The sequence below is a fragment of the Malania oleifera genome, chromosome 6, assembly GCF_029873635.1.
Source record: "Malania oleifera isolate guangnan ecotype guangnan chromosome 6, ASM2987363v1, whole genome shotgun sequence".
NCBI lineage: Eukaryota > Viridiplantae > Streptophyta > Magnoliopsida > Santalales > Ximeniaceae > Malania > Malania oleifera.
Window position 1 is genome coordinate 8,589,100 of NC_080422.1, and position 19,384 is coordinate 8,608,483.

Sequence of the window (19,384 nt, forward strand, 5' to 3'; positions counted from 1 at the left end):
ATACCCAATAGGTCCCAAATGGTTATATTTTTTACCTTGCATATAAATATAGGCTCATTTGTGAGGATTGGAAATTAATTAGCTATTTCATTAGCGAAAAATCCTCTTTTTCCAAATACTCTTTTTATCCAAATACTCTCAAATTTCCATTTCCTTGATATATTTTGAGAACGTGAGAGTATATTTAGTGTGCTTGTGATTACTAGATTTTACTAAAAACTCTCATTTGCTTGTTTGATTGTGATACTTTATTTGGGGGAGTTTGGCTTAGGTTTATCCCATAGATTTCAATATTATAAATCTTGTGTTGGGATAAACTAGCAAGTTTAGGATATTAGCATTGTTATTATAAGTGTCCCATAGCTTTGATTTTGTTGTACAAAATATTTTCTACAAGTTAAAATATTTTTCAAACTACTCGTGTGCGTATTTCATTGAAGGAAATCTATTGAGTTAGTTTGAATATTTGACTAGCATCTTTAAAACTCTGATTGAACATTGAGATTTGATATAAACCTGTTTCAAAGATGAAACTTATTTAGAACACTCTTGAACATTATTGTGATCATATCTTGTTGAGTGTTATTTGCGCATATACTCACATCACCGAGCTTACATTACCTATATTGTTGATGGGTATGTGATTACGCATATTGAGTAGATATCTACTTTACATGAAAACATAATCACTGTATCTGTTGATTAAGAAAAATACTGTTGTATTCCAGGCGTGGCCTGAGGGGGCGGTAATCCAGCCCATAAGGATTGTCAGGGTCTTCTCCGCCCCTCAAGGAGAATTTGTAAAGGTTGAGGTCAACCTTGTGCTAATTGACCTAGTTGTATTAAGTACCGCTCCACTCGTTAAGTGAGCATTAGTGGAATCCTCGGGCTTGCAAGCTAGAGGCAGGGACGTAGGCAATATTGGCTGAACCCCGATAACATATCGTGTGTGCACTATTTATATATATGCAATTTATTTTTACTACACATATATGTTTTATTATGAATGATTGAGTTTATTATTTCATAGACAGACCCTAAGTTGAGTAATACTGTTGATCTGATTTAACCTAGGCGATAATTTTTAAATATTCAATTCAGCCCCCCTATTGGGAGTACACCAAAGCTGACATATGTTATATTTGATATATTGTGAATGCTGCGCATGATTTAATTTTCGCGTATTATTTTTATTTGCACAATTGGTATATACTTAGAAAGACCCTAGGTTGTGTGTTACTGATATCTAGTTTAACCTAGGAAGAAGTTTTAAAATTACAATTCACCTCCCCTCTTGGGAATACACTAATTCAAACATTTTGGTTAGTTGCACAAGGTTTCAATCAAGAAGAAGTCATCGATTTTAAGGAAACATATGCACTAGTAGCTAGGATGGAAGCCATTCGCATGCTACTTACCTATGCACCCAATAAAAAACTTTAAACTTTATCAAATGGATGTGAAGAGTACTTTTCTAAATGGTTTTATCAATGAGAAAGTATATGTAGAACAACCCATATGTTTTGAAAGTTACCATTATCCCAACCACGTATTCAAACTATCCAATGCTCTATATGGTTTAGAGTATGCTCCTAGAGCTTGGTATGAAAGATAGAGTGGTTTTCTACTGGAAAATGGATTTTCAAGAGTAAAAATTGATAATACACTCTTTATCAAAACGAGGTTGGATGATATGTTTATAATTTAAATCTTTGTTGATGATATCATATTTGGTGCTACAAAAAAGGATTTGTGTAAGGAATTTGGAAAAAGTATACAACATGAGTTTAAGATGAGCATGATGAGTGAACTCATATTCTTTCTTAAACTTCAAATTGATGGGTGGAGGTGATTCACTCAATCCTTGGTTGTGATTAAAAATCAGTAAGAATTGCACACAAGTACCCTTGATTAATTTCAATAAATAATATGAAACAAAATATAAAGAACTCTAAAATACAATTTCTCTCTTCTTACTGATATTCACCCTCTACACCACATATTACGTTGCACACACACACATCTATTTATAGCAAGGTTAGAACAATATAATCAACAATGGTGGCCAAAGTTTGTGAGATTTTGGTGAGGTTGTTGTTGACTCTAGCCAAAAATCAACAGAGTTAGGCTACCGGCCATGTCTAGTCAAGTTTAATTTTCAACATCCACCCTTAAAATTGACTTTCCTGCTTTTGTCATTCTGAACATTGTCTTTAATCTTGAGAAAATATCATGCCTAAATGGTTTCATGAAAATGTCAGTAATCTGATTATATGTTCTGCAAGATATCAACTCCACTTCTTTCTTCTTGACATGCTCCCTGATAAAATGACATCGAGTATCAAGATGTTTGCTTCTTTTATGGTAAACTAGTTTTTACGCAAGTGCAATCGGTTATTGATTGTCGATGTAGACTTTTGTGGGGTTATTTTGAAGAAATTGCATATACTTGCTCATTCCAACCAAACTCTTGAAATATGTGGGGTCAACATTTCCTTACTCATTCTTTCTTGACTCTAATCCCGTTTTAACCAAAGTTGTCATAGCGTTGCATTTGTCCATCCCAAACTTCTTCAGTACTTCTTTTGCATTGTGGCTTTAGAAGATGAAGATTCCCTTCTTGCTTTGCACGACTTCTATGCCAAGAAAATGAGTCATTTGACCAATATCTATAATTTTAAATTCTTTGACCACGCTCCTCTTGAAAGTAGCAAACATCTCTGAATTATTTTCGGTGAAAATTATATCACCAATATATAGGTAGGCAATCAGCATGCTTCCATCTGCCTCCATATTTATGTATAGCGCATGCTCGTAGTAACACTTCTCGGATCCATTCTTTTACAAATAGTCATTAATCCTCATGTTCAACGCACGAGATGCCTGCTTCAAACCATAGAGTGCTTTCTGCAGCTTGTGCACTCTATCTTCTTTTCCCTTCTTCACATATCTAGCTGGTTGATCGATATAGATCTCTTCTTATAGAAAATCATTCAGAAATGCTAATTTCACGTTCAGCTAGTAAATCTTCCATCCATTTCGTGCTAATAGTGAAATTAGTAATATGATGGTTTCAAGCCTAGAAATTGGGACAAAGATTTCTCCATAATCAATCCCTTCTTTTTGCTTGTAGCCCTTGGTGACAAGTCTTGCTTTGTATCTATGAACTTCTCGTTGAACATTCTTCTTGGTCTTGTAAACTCATTTCACACCAATAGTTTTACGGCCCTTCGGGAGATTTTTTAGCTCCTAGACTTTGTTTTTCTCGATGGATTGAATCTCTTCATCCATCGTTTTCCCCCATTTATCTTCTTCGTTAACATCCTCAAAGCTAACTAGGTCACTGGTTAACAATAGACAGTATAGTGCAACATATTCCTCTATAGGATTTGTAGTTTCATATAGGTCAGCTAGATTATGGGCTCATTTAGGCCTCATGTATGAGATTTCACATGAAATTGGTGATGGAGATTCATTCCTCTGTGGTGAACCGTGTGGAGGTGTCTGCAACATAGGAACTTGTGACTCAATAGCCACTTCTCTTGTTTGTGTGGGTTCTTTTCCTTCAAGCGTTAATTCTACATCTTTGGAAGATTCAGCCTAATCCCACTTCCAGGATTCATTTTCTTAAAAAATGACAACCCTATTATAAATGGCTTTCTTATTGATGGGATTATAGAGTTGATATCCCATGGTGCTGCCACCGTATCCAAGAAGGACATATTCCTCTCCTTTATCTTTTAACTTTGTCCTTCTCGCCTTTGGAATCTTAGCATAGGCAATGAAACCAAATACTCTAAGATGAGTCACACTAGGCTTGTGAGTACTCCAAGCTTTATATGGTGTCTTTGTATCAAGACTCTTCGTAGAACACCTGTTGAGTAGATAGACTACACATAACATTGCTTCTACCCAAAAACTTTTTGGCATAATCTTATCCTTTAACATGCTCATGGCTGTGTTAAGGATCATGTGGTTCTTCCTCTCAGCTACACCATTCAACTGGGGAGTATAGGTCTGTGTGAACTATTTTTCAATTCCTTGTTGCCAAAGTAATTTCAGGGAAGTTTCATCCTTGTACTCTCCTTCTTGGTCTTATCGGAGTGACTTGATGCGTTAGCCACTTTATTTCTCCACAAGATCTTTAAACTCCTTGAACTTATCAAACACCTTTGACTTTCTTTTCAGGAAGTTGACCCAGTTCTTCATACTATAATTGTCAATGAAGGTGAGGAAGTATCGGTTCTGTCCATTTGAAAACGACCTCAATGGACCACACACGTCTGTGTGAACTAGATGGAGCGGTATGGTAGATCTCTAGTCGGCTTGATTTCCAAAGCTATTTTTGTGTTGCTTGCTTAGAACATATTTTTCACGTATCACATTTGGGTGGTGGATGTTCTATAAGCCTTTAACCATCTTCTTACTTCCCAACTGCTTCAAACTTTCAAAATTCATATGTCCGTACCTGAGATACCATAGCCAATCTTTTTCTTTGATGATAGTGCAGAAACACCTTAGCGTATCATGTTGGATAGTGAGCAGAAATATTCGATTCTTTGCTATTTTTACTCGAGTAACGAGCTTACCTCGAGCATCTGTTATCCCCATCTGCTTATCTTTAAGGCTAATTCGGTAGCCTTTCTCCACAAGCTCTCCGAGACGAAGTATATTATTCTTTATGGCTAGCACATAGTGCACATTGCATATAAAAGCATGGTCTTCGTCCTTCCTCTTGATTAGGACATTTCCCCTTCCTTGAACTAGGACTCTAGAGAGATCACCATATGATATTTTTCCCTAAAATTTCTAATCAAGTTCATTAAATACGTTCTTTCTATAAGTTATGTGATTGTTGGCTCCAAAGTCAAGGTACCAAACATTTTGTTCCTAGTGAGTTGAATTGTGTGCCATCAGCATCAACAATTCTCCTTCAGCTTTCTCCTTTTCTGCAAAGCTAGCATTTTCATTTACTTCGTGATTTTGGGGATTACCTCTACACTTATTACTGTAGTGTCCGTACTTGTGGCAGTTGTAGCACTAAATGTTTCTCTTGTTTACATTCATATGGTTATTGTATCACCCTTTTCTTCATTGTCCTTTGCCTCATGAGACATAGTTCTGTTGATTAGGTCATCCTCTAGTGGGACCTTTTCCGCCTTTGCCACCTTCTTTGGATTCAAACTTTTTAGAATTTCTTCCATGAGATCCTCGGCCTCGTCCTCTTTCTCGTTGTGACGTCCTCCCTTTGTTGTATCTATCTGTAGTGAGGGACAACTGCATTTAGAGGGCTTGCTCTAGTGCTTTATCATCACTTCTTCTATTGACTTTCTGCTCATGGGCTTGGAGTGAGCCCACTAGTTCTTCTATGGACATGGTTTCCAGATCTTTTGTTTCTTCCATGGTCACAGCTATATAATCAAATTTTGAATCCAAATATTGCAAAATTTTCTCGCAAATTCTCTCATCATTGAGAGTCTCTCCATTTCTTCACAATTGATTTGATACTACTATAACTCGTGTATAGTAGTCAACAATAGATTCAGTATATTTCATTCTTAAAGATTCAAATTCACCTCACAGTGTTTGAAGATGAATCTTCTTTACTTTGTCTGGACCTTTTTGTGTTTGATGGAGACAATTCCAAACTTCTTTGTATGTCTTTGTGGAGGCGATGATTTCGAATGTGGCCTCATCAAGGCCTTGGTAGATTATGGATTTCACATTGCAATCCTTCTTTCGATTGGCTCGCAAGATCGTTCTTTGAGCGTCAAACATAGTTATTTCATCTTCTTTTGATGGGGCTTCTCTGTAGCCATCTCCAACGATGTCCTTGACATACTGAGTACCTAGTAGGGCTCTTATTTGAATAAACCAATTATCATAGTTCTCCCATGTCAGCTTTGGAATCATTGCTTGTGTAGTACTATTCGCCATCGGGTTTAATATATCAAAAACTAGAGTTATGGGGATATAGTTTGGCAAATATGATGCCACCAATGTGTTTCGAAGGTCAAAAAACTTTGAGAATCGGTTTTTGGTTGCAAAGAACCAGTTTAAAAATCACACAACCGGCCAAAAAACAATTCTGAACTAGTTTGACCATACTAGTTTAACTTAAAGAATCTTAATAGAGATAAAGGATGTGAGTGATTACCATTAGAGCCATGTGGCGGCTTCTGGGTGTGCTACGTGTCAGCGATGGGACGCGGGTCCGTCAGCCGAGTTAGGTCATCCACACAGGTATGCAGCCAGGTTACTAGGCCGAGTTGTGGATCAGGTTTCAGCGTATTTGAGTTGGATCTCACCAACTAGGCAAAGAAGACATGTGCGGGCGCATGAGGGATGTGACGTCATTGATCAGTATCCTTGTCGGCGTGTGCAACTCATGTGGAGGACACTTTTTCATCTGTCGATGCATGTAAGCGCGTGTAGAAGCTCTTGGACTCTGTTTGAGACGCGGTTTTCACCTTTGGACTCATATTGACGTGAATTTCACAATTGTATGCTCAAAAATTAATTTTGAGCAACTTCAAATTAGAAAGAAAATTTGAATTTTTCTCTATTCGCCTCTATTTGGTGAATTTCAGCGAACCTGGCTCTAATACCACTTGATGGGTGGAAGTAACTCACTTAATCACTGGTTGTGATTGAAACACAGTGAGGATTGTGAAAAAAATACACTCAATTAATTTCAATAAATAATTTGAAACAAAATACAGAGAACTCTCAAATACAAATTCTCTTTTCTCACTGGTATTCACCCTCTTTACACTACATATTACATTACACACACACACACACACACACATCTATTTATAACAAGGCTAGAACAATATAATCAACAACGGTGGCTGAAGTTGGTGAGATTTTGGTGAGGTTGCTGCTGACTCTAACCCAAAATCTACAGAGGTGGGCTGTCGGCCATCTCCAACCAAGTTTAATTTTCAACACAAATCAAACACGCCAAGAATGGGACATTTGTAAACCAATTGAAGTACATAAAGGACTTGCTCAAAATATTTAACATGGAAGATGGCAAGGCATTGGGAACACCAATGAGCCCTTCCACCAAGTTTAACAAGGATGCAAAAGGAAAACCAATATGTATTAAGTATTACCGACGTATTATTGGGAGTTTGCTCTTTTTAACCGCTAGTAGACCGGATATTATATTTTGCGTATGTATGTCTGCTAGGTTTCAAGCATCACCTAAGCAATCACATCTAATAGATATTAAAAGAATTCTACAATATCTAGTTGACACTACAGACTTAGGCTTTTGTTACCCAAAGTTTACATCCTTCGAAATAATCACTTACTCTGATGCAAACTTTGCCAAGTGCAAAATTGACCGCAAGAGTAAAAGTGGAACATGTCATTTCTTAGGACAATCTCTTGTATCTTGATTTTCCAAGAAACAGAAATCCATAGCTCTGTCAACCATTGAGGCCGATTGTGTTGCTGCAGGTAGTTGTTGTGCCCAAGTTTTGTACATGAAACAAAAACTCAATGATTTCAAGTTGACTTATGACTGTGTCCCAATCAAGTGTGATAACACTAGTGTAATAAACATATCCAAGAATCCTATATCACATTCAAGAACAAAGCACATAGAAATAAGACAGCATTTTCTTTGTGATCATGTGCAAAAGAAGGATATTAGCCATGAATTTGTGAGTACTGATGAATAATGGGATGTTATATTCAAGAAACCCCTTCGAGAAGATCAATTGATTTTAATAAAACGTGAATTAGGCCTATAATTGTTTCATTAACTTAAGCATTATGGGCTAAATTTAAAAGATTGGAAACTTTAGGACATTCGGGTGACTTAATGCTCTTGTCCAGTCAACCAAATGCATAGTTGTATTAAGTACTTTTGAGTTCCAGGAAACTTAGGCGACTGAATGATCAAGGTTGGTTGACTGAGTCCATGCTGAATTGGTTGCTAGAGAGTGTTAAGTGATTCAAGCAAATGGCAATCAAAAGTTAGTCAATCGAATAACTAAGCTCAGTCGACCAAATCCCTTTTGACTTCATTAATCAGGGGCGTCAGGTGACTAGGGAGACCGAACCCTACACTCGATCGACCAAACCGTAGGGGTTTAAAAACTTAAGCCTCATGTAAAACCCTATAGTCTCACCCTTTCACTCACTTGAACACTTTGTTTCTCTCACCTAAACGTGTGACTCTCTCATTTTGACCTCTCTAAGCTCAAATCCTCTGTCAAGATCACTTCTTTCTTCCTTAATTCTTCATCAGTATTGTTGGCCTTACAAGGCTTAAAATCTTGTTATCTTATTTTGATGCTAACAAACAAGTGAAATTTAATGTATTTGTGTGAGTAATGTTATTTCAGGGCTCACATATGAGAAAGTAAGGGGAAAGTGCTTACATGGATCAAATGAAGCTTAAATAAGTCAAAGCATGGATTTAAAAATGATATATGAAACCTTGAAGAATATGAGGACATGAATGAGTTGTTGAAAGCCAAGGCATATTAAAGTCCAAAGAGCCAAAGAAAGGCAAAGTGAGAAAGCTCAAAGAATATGGAAGTTTGAAGAAAAAATGAACTCAATCCAAGGACAACGCATGAAGACTCAAGAACTTAGAATGTTAATATCTTAGAAGTCTTTACGTAAGTGCTTTAATGTTTAAAATATCATTTGAAATATTTTGAAGCTTATAGGTTAATTTCTTAGACCTAGATAACTTTTAAAATACCTGAAAAATATTTTTATAAAGTAAAAAATTATTTTAAAAAATGTTAGAATCATTTTTGGAATAAAAAGCACCAAAAAGAGTTTTCCCAAATGTTGTTAGTTTTTATACAGCCGCATTGAAGAGAATTGTTCTCTATTAAAAACTCATTATTTTAAAAAGTGGTCAACATGAAAGTTGTAGGATTTTCTTGTAGCTTTCTTTTGACACCAAGAACACATAATTTGGAGGTATATATAAAAATTTATTACTAAAACACTGAATTGGGGTCACTGTTGTCAAACATCTAAACACTGTTCAACAGACAAATTTTTTAAATTCTAATATTTTAAAATATAGCCGTTTTAAACTCCAAACTTTCTAAAAAATTGGGAAACTCTCTAAGAAAACTTTTTTCAACATGGAAACAAGTTTGAAAGCCTATAAATACATAGTTTTGCAAATCGAAACTCATCTAGGAATTGAAAAATCTGCTTGTAAAGCTAAAAGCACTCTTGTTCTTCCAAAGCTCTCTTGTTCACTCATTGTAAAACTATTTTGCTGAGATATTCTGAAGTGCTAATCCTTCCTCCTCTGAATTTCTACTGTTAATTCTCATCTGAGAAGGATATTGGTGAATTCTACACTTGAACTTCATTGTATTTCATATTGATATTTTACATTCAAGTATATAGTACTGAAATTGTACTAACTTGCTCTTAAAGAGAGTATACTTGTACACAGATCTTATCTTGTATTTTTTGTAGTTCTTTGACGTTCCAATGATTGTTTGAATTGTTGGCTAAGTAAGGGGATATTGCTTAAAGAGGCAGACTCTAACCTAAAGGAGTGACCAAACGAGGGAATATCGTTTGGAGAAGGTGGGCTCTAGCCTTAACCAAGGAGGTTGTAAAGGTTTGTTTCACCCGTCAACGGAACAGGTTTAGTGAATCCTTTGGTGGATTGCCAAGGGTGGAGACGTAGGCTGGGTATAAGCCGAACCTTATAAAAATCTCCGTCTCATTCTCTCTTTCCCTTACTTTTTATTTTCAGCATATTTAAATTGCGCGGATGGTTTATTTGATAATCATATATACTACGTAATATTTGGAAATCAAACAAACTTAAGGTTTAATTTTGATTTGAATTGCGGAAACCGAAAGGGAGTACGTTGGTTACACCATATCTTGCAGAAACCTTACGAGAGTACGTTACTTGGTTAACATCCCAAAGATAAATTTACCAAGAATTTATTTGAGTTCTAAATATTTGGAAAGAGTGATTTGATTCATGTATACAGGACTTTACTTCAACAAGCATAAATTCTCATTCACTATAGCGCTTGGTTCAAATTTGCCAAATATAAACAAACAACCATCTTGAGTTGTTATATTACATAAGTGTTGTGTATTGGCTTATTTGTTTACTTTATAATTTTAGTTTACATAAGTCTTCTCCCTCTTGGGAAGTTATCCTAATTTCAATCATACCTAGACCAAACAGTTTTGGGCGAAAATCTCATACTACGGGTCAATATGACACAAAGAATATTCTCATTTGCTAACGACTCCTAGGGCTAAGAAGCTTTATTTTGACCATCTTTGGACTCTAGATCCCAACAACGACGCAAGTGTACATTTTTAAAATGAATTTTTACTACCCAAAATTATTGTAGTTTGGGCAAATGATCATGAGGAGAAACACCTATAATTCATTCATATAAATTAAAAATAATGGTTCACAAGTATTCCTATTACTTTGGTGTAATCACTATAATAAGGTTCCTATAGTAAATAAAATTATTTTTTCTAATTGTTCAAGAAAAAGGAAAATAAAATCAAGAATAATCTAAAAATACAAATAAATAAAAGGATTAGTAATGAATGTTCATGAATCAAACTTTTTGGTACATGTTTTAGTAAAAGGGGGATTGACCAAGAGTTGATTAGCACGTGCATCCAACAAACTGAAAAGCAAAAATTATCTGTTTTTATTTTTCAGTAGAAGTTGTTATAGTAGATAGCAGAGTTGATTCACTTCTCCATAGTCCATAGATTTCCTAGTTTACGAATTTAGAGAAGGATGGTAATAAAATTGCACTTAACCTAAAAAAATAAAGATATAATGTACTTAAATATGCATGTAAATATTTAATTAAAGAAAAAACCTTCTTAGCAAATTTGCGAGAAGCTCATGATGCGAGTCTTCAACATGTTGAGGTGCATGATGAGTTGATTCTCCCACAATGTAAACCAGTGAAATCTGAGTAAAAATAAAATCAAATTAGACAAATTTACTATTAAACTTGAAATTAAAAGCAAAATGAAGCACACACCTAGCTTGGTTGGGCAAGTAGAATAGATGGTTTTTGTAAGCTAAGAACAAGAAATACAATACTATGCATCATTGAAGAAACCAAAGATGCTAAAAAAATAAATTGAAACTAGAGGAGGATATCTGTTCATATTTCGTTATGCAACCCAATTTATAGCAATAAGTGGAGACTACATGCTATAATTAATTTGAGAATAGTAGTTGGAAGTTAATTTATGATATTAACATATTGTTAGTCATGAAAATTTTAGTCAATAATCCCATGACTTTTCACCAAAAATATACGGAATTGAGTTCTCAAGAATTTCATGTCACAAGTTATCTGCAAATTTAATTATTCTATAACAACTATTTATTATTTATAATTGTTTCTTTTCTATTCAAAATATGACTTCCATAGCAAATGTTTCTTCCTTTCAACAAATATTTTAATTTTAAAAATACTACAATAGGATAGGGAGGTAAAGCATAGGATCACAAATGCTGGAAATAATAAATAAAAAAAATAAAAACTAGGAAAAAATAGCATAAAATTTGGAAGTAAAAAATGATTTATTGTCATAGGGAGGTAAACCATCGAGCATAAACAAATAAAATTGATGCAGATTTGTGTCTATATGTAGTTTTAGCCGATTCCCTTTTGACTATAGGAAATTATCTAAATCTTGAAGATGTGATTATACTTGCATAGCTGAATTTATGGGGAACAAAATCCAATTAAAGATCTGTTTATAGTTGTCCTAAATTTCAAATCGAGTTTTTTCTAATTGGTTTCTAAAATTGCATCCTAAAAGTGCAATTTGAAGTATACCATATTGTGAGATTAATACTTTATCCACATGCTTATTGAAGTAATATAAAGACCTCCAATTTTTTTATTAAGAAATGAGACTAGCTATGAATTTTATTTTATTTTTTATTAGGCAATCTTAATTAAAATATGTTGAACTTTTGAACAAAAAAAAATTAGTGCATTTTCAATGAAATTAATTAGAATAATTGAAGCAAATTATTGATTTAGTAATCAAAATTGTATCTTTTTGCAGGTGCCCCAATGGATATGGTGCGGTGTAAAGGCATCATCACCTAAGAAGGAGTATCGAGCGTTCAATTCCACATAAATACATTCACAGAGTCAACGGTACCCGTGGATAGTGAGAGTTTACTCTGTGAGCCAGCGGACACCATGGATGGTGAGAGTTCGCTCTGTGAGCCAATGAAGACTGTGGATTGTGAGAGTTCTCTATAAGCCAGCGGGGACAGTGGATGGTAATGGAGATGTGTCCCAAGGGTCAGGTTGGCCAAACGTCCAACTGATGCACAAAAGTCGTGTCCACATTCGTAATTTACCCTGATCAACGAGACTTGGGGGTGAAAGACACTAATCCATAGGTTTCGTGCCGTACCAGGGGGTCTAAAGGGCTCGTTGGTGGCTGGAGTTCCTAAGTAATAAAAAAAGAAAAAGAAAAAAAAGACTATTGCTTTGTTCAATATTTTTGTTCCTTTAATAAATGTCTACATTTTATGAGGAAAGAAAATGTGACCCTAACCCTATTGAATGATCAACAATGAGAAAATGCAATTTTAGATGATTGTGTTGATTGAGATTACATAATTAAATCATGCACTGAAAGCACAAATTTAGGATGTATTTGGCACCATTTTTATTTTCTAATTTCGTTTCTCTATCTTGAAGAAGCTTGTGATTTGCCAATTTTTCTTTTTCTATTACCAATTTTCAGTTGTTTCTGAAAAATCTAAAGTCAATTTTATGTTTTTTTTTTTTCTAAATTTTGGCAATCTATTGTTAGGGTAACTTTTTAATTGAATCCTTCATTTTATACCTATTTAACAATGAAAATTAAAACAAAATTACTATATGCATTTACAGCTAAAATTAAAATAAAATATCCAAAATATTTCGAATATTGGAAAAAATAATAGGCAATTTAAAAATGTTATTACTGTTTTTTGAATTCCATGACTTTAAGATTGCTTTTGTAGCACTAAATTGTGATAATAATAGAGCAAAATTACTATAATAATTTCTGTATTTAATATAGTATATTGATATATATTTTTCATGACTTAACCATATTGTTTAATAATTATTTGATTCAAAAACATAAATGGCCATTTTTCAATTATTTTTTAAAATCTATATTATTTTTATAAATATTAGTAAAGGAGTTCCTATTTTTTAATTTTAATTTTTTAATTTTGGATTTTAATTTTCTTTTTTAGTTTTCAAATTTATAATTTTTTTTTACAGTAATTCAAATGACTGCTTTGTTGCCCAACTCACAAAAAATTGCATCTTCCAAATACATTCATGAAATAGCGCAATGAAGATGTTAATTCCTTCTTCCCTCTTAAATGTACTCTTGATCATTAGATGTACCATTATAGACAAAAAAAATTAAAAATAAATTTAAAACCTAGACTTATAATGCTAGAGTAGAACATTGTTAATTGGTAGAACAATTAAAATTCGGATCAAATCTAGCGTTTGCTTCGGCGACTAACTTAGATTGGTTAAAATTATTATTCTATCTCATGAATTAAGACTCTTATTAAAGACATTAATCATTCAAAAGACTAAAATATCCCTAACAAATATATATATATATATATATATAAATTAATTATTGGCGATCTTATGTAAATTGCATGTTATAATCGAAGAACAATATCATCTAACACTTCTTATTGGTATAAGAGTTATACATTGATTCATTACAAAGGGAAGAGAATGTAATGTTGCAAGATGTGTAGATTATGTAAGGGTTATTGATTTATTTTTTAATAAAGTTCATGCTTTTATTTTTATTTTTTTAAATCTATTTTTATCAAATATTGAAATTTAGCAAAATCATTTCGTTTTAAGGACAAATACAATGAATCCAAAAATTTGAAGTTATAGTTTCTAGGCTTAGGATTAGGCGGACAATTGAAAGCTTCAAAAATTTTCAACTGCAGTTGCGCCTCCTCTTATTCTTTTTTTTTTTTTCTTTTTTAAGCTAATATTTTTTCTCTTTTATAAAGTTTCAATTTATTAAGCTTTAGTGCTAACCATAGAATCTAGCAATCAATCTATAAATCAAAATTTTGTAATTTTCTTTAACAAATCATGTCCCCTCTTTATTTTATTTTATTTTTATAAATCTATCAATTGGTTATTAGGGCAAATACAATGAATCGAAAAATTTGAAGTTATAGGTTCTAAGCCTATGATTAGGGAGACTGATGAAAGTTTCCAAAAATTTCACCTCTCGTTGTGCCTCCTCTTATTCTTAATTTCCTTTCCTTTTAAATTTTTTTTTTTTCACTTTCATAAACATTCAATTTATCTAACTTTAGTGCTAACCATAGAAGCTAACAACCGATCTACAAGTCCAAAATTTTGTAGTTTTCTTTAACAAATCATGTCCCCTCTTTATTTTATTTTATTTTATATTCATAAATCTATCAATTTGTTTTTAGGACAAATACAATGAATCGAAAAATTTGAAGTAATAGTTTCTAGGCTTAGGATTAGGGACTATTGAAAGCTTCAAAAATTTTCAACTGCAGTTGCACTTCCTCCTATTCTTTTTTTTTTTCTCTTTTTTAAAATAATATTTTTTTTCTCTTTTATAAACTTTCAATTTATTAAGCTTTAGTGCTACCAATAGAATCTAGCAATCTGTCTATAAATCAAAATTTTGTAGTTTTCTTTAACAAATCATGTCCCCTCTTTATTTTATTTTATTTCATAAATCTATCAATTTGTTTTTAGGGCAAATACAATGAATCGAAAAATTTGAAGTTATAGTTTCTAGGCCTAGGATTAGGGAGATTATTGAAAGTTTAAAAAATTTTCACCTATCGTTGTGCCTCCTCTTATTCTTATTTTCCTTTCTTTTTTAAAGAAAAAAAAAATGTTTTCACTTTCATAAACATTCAATTTATCAAGCTTTAGTGCTAACCATAGAAGCTAACAACCGATCTACAAGTCACAAATTTAGTAGTTCTCTTTAACAAATCATGTCCCCTCTTTATTTTATTTTATTGTCATAAATCTATCAATTTGTTTTTAGGACAATACAATGAATCGGAAAATTTGAAGTTATAGTTTCTAGGCTTAGGACTAGGGAGACTACTGAAAGTTTTAAAAAAATTTACGTGTCGTTGTTCCTCTTCTTATTCGTACTTTTTTTCTTTTCTTTTTTTTTTTTTATTTTTTTTTCTTTTTTCACTTTCATTAACTTTCAATTTATCAAGTTTTAGTGCTACCAATCCATCAACAAGTCAAAATTTTGCAGTTTTCTTTAACAAATCATGCCACCTCTTTATTTTATTTTATTTTCATAAATCCACAATACGCGAGGCATTGTGCTTACCTTATACTATTATAATAAATTTCTATATTTTCTTTAAAAAGTCAGTGAAAATTTAGCATGTAGAGCTCCAAGCAGATGCAATGAATGTCCTTACATGTAATAAATAAACATGATATATTTATTTATTTATTTATTTTAGAATCCTTAATTTTTATTCCCTTGAAATAATAAAAAGGAATCGAATTCCAAGTCATAACTATCGGAATTTAAGAAAGGAATAACCTTTTTAAATGCATATTAAATGTACAAAAACCAGTTACTATACCTCTTGTCTATTAAATTTTTATAATATTAGGCTTTATATAAATCTTGATCTGCAAGTGCATGCATGGAGGCCAAAAACAAATCAAAGCAAAGCAAAGGGAGGAATGGAAGGTGAAATTAGGATTTGAAAAAGTATCACTGGCTCATATTTAGAAAAGTTCATTTACTTGAACCCTGTAGATACCCTCAATGTGAAACATCCCTTTCTACATAAAACTATACTTAGCGAGGAGCAAAGGCATGGTGTGAAACATTCCTTTCTACCTAAATATTTTTCTTAACTATATTCCATTTATTATTTAAATAGATGTTGTAAAACAAAAAAAATTAGCTAACGTTTTTGTAATTATTTGGGAAACTAAAATAAAAAAAATAAAATTATTTTTCATAGCTAAAATAATTCCTACTATTTTGTAATGCACTATCAAGATATGTAAAAACCTGAGATTTCTGTATTGTACTTATTAGGAAGGAACTATGAGATAGAAGTAGGTTACATACCTGTTAATTCTCATTGTATAGGGCAATTCTAGTTTAAGATTTTAATTGACAAAAGCAAAAAACACTAACATATCACTCTAATTCCATTTTGAGAACTATTTATTTCTTTGAAACACTTTAAATTCAAAATAATTGAATTCCTAATTACAATAATCAAGGATATAATGCATGCATTTCAATAGTTTCTTATGCAAAAGTTCTTTTGGGGATGTCCAATAAAAACGTTTATTGAATTGATTGATTAAAAATATTGATGTGCTCTTAACATACTAACATGGCTCCAATTACTTTTATTTTATTGTGAGCCAAAGAAAGGATACGAGGTTGATTGACCTGGGTTCTAACTTAGGTTAAGTTCTGGCTCTGGTTTAGGTTATGGTTCGGGTTTTGTGAAGGTTAGAGTTAGGTTGGGTTAGTTAGTTTCGGTTAGTTGGGCTCAGGTAAATTGGGTCTGGGGTAATTAGGAGTAGGTTTGGGATAGTTTTGGTTAATGGGTAACAAGACTTGGGCTCTGGAAAAGGTTGAATGGGACTAGGAGCATTGGGTTTGGGCCATGGTTGAATTGGTTCAGGTTTTATATTGGGTTTTGGACTTGCGCTTAGATGGGAAAAAGCCCAATTGGGCTTTAAGGGTAGGTTTTAGGTTGGAACTAGGCTTATATTAGACACTAGGCTATTAGAAATTGGGCTTGAGTGGATTGGGTAAGACCCAGGTCCTTGAACCTAGACCCAAGTCAAGTTAAACCAAGTATTTTGGGTCTATTCTAGGAGTATCCCCGTATGCATGGGTATTTGGATCTAGGGTAATCGGATTTAGGTCAACATTCGGGTTGGTTGACTTGGACCCGAATCAAGTTGACCAGGGCTTTCAAGTTAGATTCGTGTCAACACTTGGGTCTAGATATTCTGAACTAGATATTTTTTTTAGGTTTGAAGACTAGATTGGAATTGGGGGATCATTGGTTTCAACTATGAAAGAAGATAAGCCCCCCCCCCTCCCCCCCCCCCCCCCCCCCCCCACTTTTCCTATATTTCTTGTTTTATTTATATGCTGAATTTTTATTTTCCTAGTGAAATTTCTCCCCCACTTTCTCACTATCGAAATAGCGTCAATTGAACCTATATTAACCTAGGTTGGGTTAGAGCTTGACCTACGTTAGGGGTTGTTTAGGATTTCGGATTATGGGTTTAGGCTTGGCCTTTCAAAACAGTGGGCTTGGAAATTTTTTTTTTTTTAAAAAATTGGGCTTCGATTTATTTAAAAAGACGTGCTTGGGAACTTGGGGGTTTTGGATTTTTAAATTTGGAATAGGCTCTTATTTAAAATTGATGGGCAGGAGGTATTAATGGGTTCAAACTAATTAATGGACTGAGGCATTTGGGTTTAGGCTAACTAATGGGCTATGGGGATTTAGGCTTTTATTTTAAATATAGGCTTGGGAATTTTTAAAATTGGGCTCGGGCTTATTTTGAAAATGGGATTGGGCTTTTATTTTAAAATAGGCTTTGGAAGTTTTAAAATTGGGTTGGGGCTTAGTTCTCAAGTGTGGCCTTCATTTTAAAACAAGCTTTAAAAGTTTTAAAAATTGGGTTGGGGCTTAGTTCTGAGGCTATGCCTCAAGGACTTGGGCCTTGGTTAACCAATGGGCTAGGGTTTAGTCAACGGGTCGATGGACCCCGGTTCAAGTTTGACCTGGGTCTTAGGGAGTTTGGATCCTAGGTTTTTTTATTGGGTCCAGGTTGTAGAATGGGCTTGGGTTAGTGGGTCGGATCCGAGTTAGACCAACTAGTTAATTCTAGAGCATTTTTTTTTTATGGATATTATTGGCCAAACTAGGTTTTTCAATTTTTTTTTTATGATAACAAATGAATGATGTTTTAACTTGTGTTGTTGAGAGACTTTATTTCAGGTCTAAGTAAAAGGACACTCATGGTTAATCATGGAAGTAAGATGGAAATCAAACCCAATCAAGTGAAAGTTTCTCAGAATATTTAAGCAATGGATGACAAATGAAGAGCTTCAAGACTAAGCAGGTCTTGAACTAAAAATTGAACCTCAAGAGGCTGCAAGACTTAGTGATTAAGTAGATCATGCTTAGAAAAATATTTGTAAGTATTTGAAGTCATTACTATTTAGATATGTGAAGCTCCTTAAAATACATGGACTTAGAGACCTATTTTAAAACCCCGGAAAATGTTTCATGAAATACCAAAACAAGAGAACAAAATTAAATTTGAAAACCAAAAATGCAAAATCAGAAAAAGGACTGCCCAGTCGACTAACCATTTTGAACGTGGCTTAGTCAACCGAATGATAAAAAATCTACAGCAAAGTTAACTGTCTAACTGATTGACTCAATGAACTAAAAACACTCAACCCACTGACAATGCTCAGTCGATTGACAATGCTCAACCGACTGACCATTTAAAACGTGGTTTAGTCAGCCGACTGACAATTATTTTTTGAAGAGACAAAATAATGTCAACCGTTTGTCTAGCTGACTGACTAGTACAAAAATGACACAGTCGAGTGAGTCAGCCAATTGACTCTGCGTAGATTTTTGAATTTCAAACTACACGGGAATTTTTAAAAAATTGATTCTATGATTTAATATCTTTTGAAAAGTTACCTAAATACTCCATGTTAAATGAGGAAACTTTTCTTTAAGAAATCAATAAATACCTCCCTTGCTCAATGAAAAAATACGCTTGTCGCGACGTCCCGTGAGCGCGCGTGCCCTGGGCAACGAAATAAAAATTCAATTTTAATGTTTTCAGGAAAAATGGGAATATCGGAGTTGCCACTAACCTTTAGTGTAGTTAGAACACATGATTACTACCCCGTTAGGGGTAGAATAGGTCTACATTACCAGAGTTAGGCTCGGGAGTTCGGTTACGCGAGGGGAAGGTACAAGCACCCCCTACGCGCCCGTTCTTACAAACGGTACTTAATTAATTTGAAATTATCCCTAAGTTAATCTAATAAGTATTTAAATTACTCCTTTTTATGAATTTATAAATACGCATAAAATAAATAAATAAATAAATATAATATATACACATATATTCCCTCAGAGCTTAGGGTACGTGATGCCCGAAGGCTCATACCCCCGCAATAAAATCATAGGGATAAAAATTAAGAAAATATTTAAGAAAATACGCTCCTGAGTTTTGGAAATCTAATAGTTTTTTTTTTTATA